General features: G+C 31.7%; 1 non-coding gene across 1 annotated transcript; it reads left to right on the top strand.

Moving 5' to 3' along the window:
- Positions 1-5042: 5042 nt before the first annotated feature.
- LOC114905443 lies at positions 5043-5109 on the top strand. Its single transcript, XR_003796268.1, has one exon. It is a non-coding gene; the product is annotated as a small nucleolar RNA SNORD109A (small nucleolar RNA).
- Positions 5110-8045: the final 2936 nt, after the last annotated feature.

Here is an 8045-nt window from a genome sequence, read left to right as displayed (position 1 = left end):
GTGTGAGGTGGTATCTCATGTTTTTAAATTGCATTTCCCTGATGTTTAGTAATGTTGAGCATCTTTTTATGTATCTGTTGTCCATCTGTATATCTTCTTTGGAAAAATGGCTGTTCAGGTCCTCTGCTCGTTTTTTAATTGGGTGGTTTGGTTTTTCTGATGTTCAGTTGTATGAGTTTGTTACATACTTTTGATATTAACTTCTTATCAGATATATCATTTGAAAATATCTTCTACCATTTATTAGGCTGCCTTTTCATTGTGTTGATAGTTTTCTTCACTATGCAATAGCTTTTAGTTTGATGTAGTCCCACCCACCCTTTTTTTTTTTTTTTTTTGCTTTTTATACCTTGCCTGAGACAAATCCAAATAAACATTGTTAAGAATGATGTCAAAGAATGTACTGTCTAGGTTTTCTTCTAGGAGTTTTATGGTTTGTGCTTTTACATTTAAGTCTTTAATTAATTTTTTAATTTTTGTATATGATGTGAGGAAGTTGTTCATTTTTATTCTTTTGCATGTAGCTGTCTGGTTTTCCAAAAAACATTTATTGAAGAGGCTGTCTTTTCCTCCACTGTATATTCTTTCTTCCTTTGTTGTAGATTAATTGATCATATAAGCATGGGCTTATTTCTGGGCTCTGTATTTTGTTCAGTTGACCTCTGTGTCTGTTTTTGTGCCAGTACCATACTGTTTTGATTACTGTAGCTTTGTATTATAGTTTGAAATTAGGTACCATGATACTTCTAGCTTTGTTCTTTTTCTAAAGATTGTTTTGGCTTTTTTTTAAGTTTTAAATAAAATTTTAGAATTATTTCTTCTTGTTCTGTAAAAAATGCCATTGGTATTTTGATAGGGATTGAATTGAATCTAAGTTTGGCTTGGGTACTATGATCATTTTAAAAATATTAATTCTTCCAATCTATAAGCATGGAGTATATTTCCATTTATTTATGTCATCTTCAACTTTTTTCATTGATGTCTTATAGAATTTTTAGTACAAATCTTTTACTTCCATGGTTAGATTTATGCCTGGGTATGTTATTTTTTTGATGCAATTGTAAATGACTGTTTTCATAATTTCTCTTTCTGATAGTTTGTTATCAGTGTATATAAATACAACAGATTTGTGTGTGTGAATTTTGTATCCTTCAACTTTATTGAAGTCATAGAAGAGTTCTAGTAGTTGTTTGGTGGAATCTTTAGGACTTTTTTTTTCTGTATGCGGGCCTCTCACTGTTGTGGTCTCTCCCATTGCAGAGCACAGGCTCCGGACGTGCAGGCTCAGAGGCCATGGCTCACGGGCCCAGCCGCTCCGCGGCATGTGGGATCTTGCCGGACCGGGTCACGAACCCGCATCCCCTGCATCGGCAGGTGGACTCCCAACAACTGCACCACCAGGGAAGCCCCCTAGGATTTTTTATATATAGTATCCTGTCATCTACAAACAGTGACAGATTTACTCCTTTCCAATTTAATTTCCTTTTTTTTTTTGTCTGATTGCTGTGGCTAGATATTCCAATACAATGCTAAATAAAAGTGGTAAGAATGGGCATCCCTGCCTTGCTCCTTATCTTAGAGATGATGATTTTAGTTTTTCACCATTGAATAAGATGTTGGCTGTGGGTTTGTCATAAATGGCCTTTATTATGTTACATTCCCTCTATACCTAATTTGTTGGTATTTTATATTAAATAGATGTTGAATTTTGTCAAAAGCTTTCTCTGTATCTATTGAGAAGGTGATATGATTTTTATTCCTCAATTTGATAATGAGGAGTATCACATTGATTGATTTGTTAATATTGAACCATCCTTGCATCCCTGGGATAAATCCCACTTGATTATGGTCAAGTGTGATCCTTTTGGTGTATTGTTGAAATCAGTTTGCTAATATATTTTTGGGAATTTTTACATCTATGTTCATCAGTTATATTGACCTGTAATTTTCCTTTTTTTATATTGTCTTTGTCTGATTTTGGTATCAAGGTGATGTTGGCCTTGTAGAATGGGTTTGAAAACGTACTTTCCTCTTCAATTTTTTGAAATAGTTTGAGAAGGATGAGCATTAACTTTTCTTTAAATGTTTAGTAGAATTCACCTGTGAAGCCATCTAGTCCTTGACTTTTGTTTGTTAGGAGTTTTAACATTAATGATTCAATTTTATTACTGGTAATTGGGTGTTTATACTTTCTATTTTTTCCTGATTCAATCTTGACAGATTGTATGTTTTTAGGAATTTATTCATTTCTTCTAGGTTTTCCATTTTATTGGTGTATAGTTGTTCATAGTAATCTCTATGACCTTTTGTATTTCTGTGGTGCTGATTGTAACTTTTCATTTTTATTACTGATTTTATTTATTTGGTCTGCTCTCTTTCTTTCTTGATGATTCTTGGTCTCATTGAATTTTCTATTGTTTCTTAGTCTCTATGTTTTTTAATTTCTGCTCTTATGTTATTATTTCTTTTAATAACTTTTGGGTTTGTTTGCTCTTTTTCTAGTTCCTTTAGGTGTAAGGTTATACTCTTTGAGATTTCTTTGTTGGTTTTCTAAAGTAAGTTTGTATAGCCTACTATAAACTTCCTTCTTAGAACTGCTTTTGCTGCAAAGATTTTGGAAAATTGTGTTTATGTTTTCATTTGTCTCCAGGTATATTTTTAGTACCTCTTTGGCTATTTAGTAGCATATTGTTTAGACTCCATGTTTTTGCATTTTTTGCTATTTTTTTCTTGTAATTTATTTCTAGTGTCATATCACTGTGGTTGCAAAAAATGCTTGATCTGATTTCAATTTTATTAAATTTATTGAGACTTGTTTTGTGGCCTAGCATGTGATCTATCCTGCAGAATGTTCCATGTGCATTTGAAAATAATGTTTATTCTGTTGCTTTTTTATGGAATGTTCTACATATATCTATTAAGGCCACCTGATCTAATGTTTCATTTAAGCTTAGTGTTTCCTTATTGATTTTCTGTATGGTTAATCTGTCCATTGAGGTAAGTGTGATGTTAAAGCCCTGTACTATTATTATATTACTCTCAGTTTCTTTCTTTATGTTCGTTAATATATGCTTTATGTATTTAGATGGTCCTATGTCGTTTGCATAGATATTTTCAATTGTTATATCTTATTACTAGGTTGATCACTTAATCATTATATAATGTCCTTCTTTGTTTCTTGTTACAGTCTTTGTTTTATTGTCTATTTTGTCTGATACAAGTATTGCTACTCCAGATTTCTTTTGTTTCCATTTGCATTGAATACATTTTTTCATTCCTCATTTTCAGTCTGTATGTATCTTTAGATGTGAAATGAGTCTCTTGTAGGCAGCATATGTATGGGTCTTTTTTTGTATCTATTCAGTGCCATTCTATGTCTTTTGAGTGGAACATTCAGTCTATTACAATTAAAGTAATTATTGATAGTTATGTACTTATTGCCACTTTGTTAATTGTTTCCTGGTTGTTTTGTGGGGGTTTTTTTATCCTATGGTTTCTATATGAACACATATATTCTGTGGCTAGGGAGTACAGATCTATTGGATAAAAGGAGTATCACATTGTATACTTTGCATACTTTAATAATCTTTTAAGTGATATTACCCAAGTTCACAGTTAACTACTGTTTCTTTGTTTCTATCATACTGGATAAATATATCAGCATTGAAAATTGCCCCAGTGCAATATCACTTCATGTATCATTCTAGACAGAAGAATACTGGGAAGCTTCCCGAGTTGCCATTATAACCAGTGTTACTAAAATCAAGTCAAATGTCCACCTGTGCCATTTTCCACTATAAGTTGGATGAAAGTGGTAAATTGTCAAGAGCATAAGTGTGTGTAAGGAACGTTTATTTGTTGGTAGTTGTCCTGTCTGGATCAAGGATGAGCATAAGTATCAAGGTTACTGAGATCCTGCTGAGCGGCCTTCTAATAAGACAAAACTCTCAGAACTGGCTTAATTTTTAACCTCCTCAATAATCGCACAGTACTCTTACCATGTGTCTTGCATTTTTAAATCAGAGGTACTTTTACATCATAAGATATTTATAAAGTCTTTATTGGATGGAATACAACTTTAGAACTTTCCATTTGAGATAACTGCTGTGTCACTTATTTGCATAGCTCAGTACAGAGGATTATAGGCAATTTGCAAAAAGTAAAAAACTCAGAGAGGAAACAAGTGGATAAATGAAATGGCAAGGGTGACAATGGATGAAGCAACTGTGATGTTTGTGGCAAGGAAAGCCTATATGATTAATTAAAATGGAACCAATGTTATGCTTTATTTTTAATTAATTTAATTCATTGTATGATCTGATCTATTTTCTTTGTGATTTTTTGCTGCAGGTCAAAAACTAGAACAAGTTACTGTTCTTTCAAGTGAACAAGTTATTTTCAGGGAAGAAAAGTGAGCAGCTACTCTGGTACATTCGAAATTCTTATGTGTTTTATGACTAGTGATGTCAGTAGTCAATGTGAGATCGTTCAGAGACTCAAGGAAGAATATTTTTATGATAGATATAGTTTTTCTTGTGAATGTCTCTACATGGTTCAAGGAATTCATTATTGTTTCTTCCCTTTTTAAAACGTTTTTTAAAAGTAACCTGAATAATTTTGGAGAGTCATTGCTGTAATTCCTTTTTTCACTATTTTGTATTGAATGACAATAATCTTGTAGTTAAATACAAGTGTGCTAAACATTGATATTTTTAAACTATATCTGGAACATTCAGAACATAGATGCTTCTACTTATATTTGTACTGTAATTATACTACATATAATTTTGCTAAACTAATTACTCTTCAAATTTTTAGTTGATTAAGTTTTTTCTGTGTTTTCCCAATAGATTTTATCTAATTTTATTAGAACAATCCAAGGTCACTTTTTTCCAGTTATATATGTAAGAATTCCATTATTCAGGTACTAAATAGAATGTCTACTCTACCATGTACTGTTCTTTATTCATAGTGCAGTAGATAAGCCTGAAGGAAATAAGCCTGGCTGTGGAAATGCTTATTTGTTGGGAGGGTGCTTGTCTGGATCAATGATGAGCACAACTGTCTGAGGATGCTGAAGGACTCATTCCAGATGTCAATCTGAGGTCCATATGAATGCCCCTCTAATAAGACAAATAAGACTCTCAGAGCCTGGCTCTATTTGGTGACCCCTGCGTAACATAATAATGCCACTGTTAGCATGCTTTTTTCTTTTTCACAGAAAAGGGCATTAGTGTCCTATCTTATATGGCAGTATGTACCTTTATGATCAGTGATCCATTTTGCTTTATTTTGGTCACTTTGAACAGAGTCATAAATATGACTATATATACATGTATATGGGAAATATGTTCTTGTGTAATAAATTAGAAAATGAAAAGGATTGAATTAAGAAGGGGACAAGCAACTGTGATGGGTACTGAACGTCTCAGTAATGTTGAACTAAAAGAAGGGAACACTGCATGTGTACAGTAAATAATGGTAATGGTACCAAAGTTTAGTTCTTTGTTATTTTTACTACTGAATATTTTCTAAGACTCTGCTTTTCTTTTTGTTATGTTTTGCTGAAATAGAAGGACTGGAATCAGGTCTTCCAATTCAGAGGACAGGGGTGAGTAGCTATTTGAACTTCATATTTCATATGCTCTGTGCCAGGTCCTGAGGTCTCTCTGTTTATCTTTTTAGAGGCTTATTTGAGAATATTTTGATGATGTGTGCTTTTTCTCTTTGAGACCCTCACTAAAGTCACTTACATTATTGAATCTTTATAATTTCTTCTTTCATTTTAACTCTTTTCTGCTTTGATGGAAAAATGTAGAATTTTAGAGAATTTTTGGTAATTTCATAGTGGATCAAAAAATTATTGTAGTAAAATCAGAATCTTCCAAAATATTATTAGATTTTCCTCATCGTTTTATTGTTGGGATTTCAGGACACAGACTCAATTATTCATAGGCATTTGTGGTCACACTGCATTACATTTTTGTTTCTACTTTAATCTTTGTGGATTGGCATAAATTAGTTGTTTCTCATTTTTGCAACATGGAAAGTTGTATGTGAAATTTTGTTAGATCTCTTTAAGACCATGAAGTTCTTATACAATAAACGTTGCCATATTCTTTTGAAACCCAAAATAGTTCAGTTTTCAATACTGTGTTGGGCTAAAAAGAAAAGGTATTATGTTAGAGATATCAAATGGAGAAATATGAAATATCATATATGGCATCATTATTTCTGAAAGTTGAAATATGCATCACTAAAAAGAGTGGTCTATATATTTCCTGGCAAGCTATGTTGAAGAATTTGTGTTACCTGGTACTTTGAGATTAATGCCCTAAGGACAGGTAAACATTTTTCTTGACAAAGTTCTGTCACAGATTCTATCAAGAAGTACTTATGTTTATATTTATTATGTATTATTTATTTATATTTATTCTATAGAACCATAGAAGATAATTCTAAAGAGTTGATAATAACTAAAAAAAATAGTCATAGATCAAAAAAGGAAATTGGTTTAGCCAGATATTGAAATGAACTCTAGAACCTCGATCATTAACAAACTTTTGAGCAAGCATATGAATAGCAGGAAAAATGGGACATGTTTTTACTTTTAAAAATGTCTTCTCGCAAACCCTTATTTGCATATTTGTTACTATTAGTAGATTCACAGAGCCATGAACTCAGGGATACTGTCTCAATCCAAAGAGTATAACACTATATTGATGCATAATATATATTCAGTAAATTGCCCATATTATTACTCTACAATAGTACAGGATTCAGACACAGAAGCAGAATAGGACTGGCATAATAGAACCCTTCCTTATGACCACCTCCAACCTCTTCTCCCCAAATGCTGCTCCTTCTGAAAAATGTACTTTATTTTTATGTTTTTTTTTAAGTTTATAAAAATGAACTGTATAATTTTTTTCTCTTTGTGACTACATATTTGCACAAGATTCTTACTAATCAGATGAACATTTTATTTGAAACATCAAATTCATTGTTGTGTGTTAGTAATATGTTCTTCTTATTTTGTAAGTCTTTATTTTTTAGGTATTTTATTTTTAAAATAGCAGTGTGTCTTTTAGATTTAGCATTTTGTGTTATCTCTAATTCTTGATTAATCTTGCCAGGAGGGTTTCAATCATACTAACTATTTCAAATTACTAATATTTGTTAATATTTCCTATTGCCTGTTTGCTTTCTATTTTGGTGTTTTTCTGCCCTTAATCTCATTAATTTTTCTTTACTCTTCTGGAGCTTGATTCATCTCCTTGATCTAGCTCTTGTGATATATAATCTATTGATTTTCAGCCTTCTTCAATTCTCATATATTGCTTTTTACTCTAAACTTCCTTATAAGTCACAAGAGCACAAGTTTGGCATTCTTCATCCTTCTTATTACTCACATAAATGCATTTTCTAATTTCATATTGATTTATTTTTGAATTATGGATTATTTAGAAGGACATTGCTTAATTTCCAAACAGCTGGACTTTTTCTATCGATTTTTATTACTGATTTCTAACTTGATTCCATATGATAAAAATACTTTGAATATATTTTATTACTTTGGAATAATTTTGTATCTCTGTAATGGCCCAGAGGGTGGCAGAATTTAGTGAATATTCCATTTTCACTGATTATTACATTAGCATGTAATTATATCATTGTGGATGCAGTATTCTATCTTGCCAGTTATTTCCATTTTGAAATTGCCACATCCATATCTGATGTGTATTTACTAACCTATGATCTGAAAATGAGTTAGTCATTGAAACTCATGTAGGAGATTGTCATGGAAATAAGGCACCTGGGTTGTTTTTGGAATGCTTGTAATATTTGTATTACAACCTGTGTGTGTGTTGATTAGCTGCTGTGTTGTTTGGATGGCAAATTAATTAAGCTGTACAATTATACTGCATACTCTTTTCTACACATATATTTTAGTAGAAAGTTTAAAATATCCCATCAAAATAGACCAAATCTTAGCTAATAAATTTCCTAGGAATATTGTCTACCAAATAATGTGTTATTTGGGG

This window comes from Monodon monoceros, unplaced genomic scaffold (assembly GCF_005190385.1).
Source record: "Monodon monoceros isolate NGI ecotype Baffin Bay Population unplaced genomic scaffold, NGI_Narwhal_1 Super_Scaffold_21, whole genome shotgun sequence".
Lineage (NCBI taxonomy): Eukaryota > Metazoa > Chordata > Mammalia > Artiodactyla > Monodontidae > Monodon > Monodon monoceros.
The sequence above is the reverse complement of the archived record's forward strand: the minus strand, read 5'-3'. Positions and strand labels throughout refer to the sequence as shown.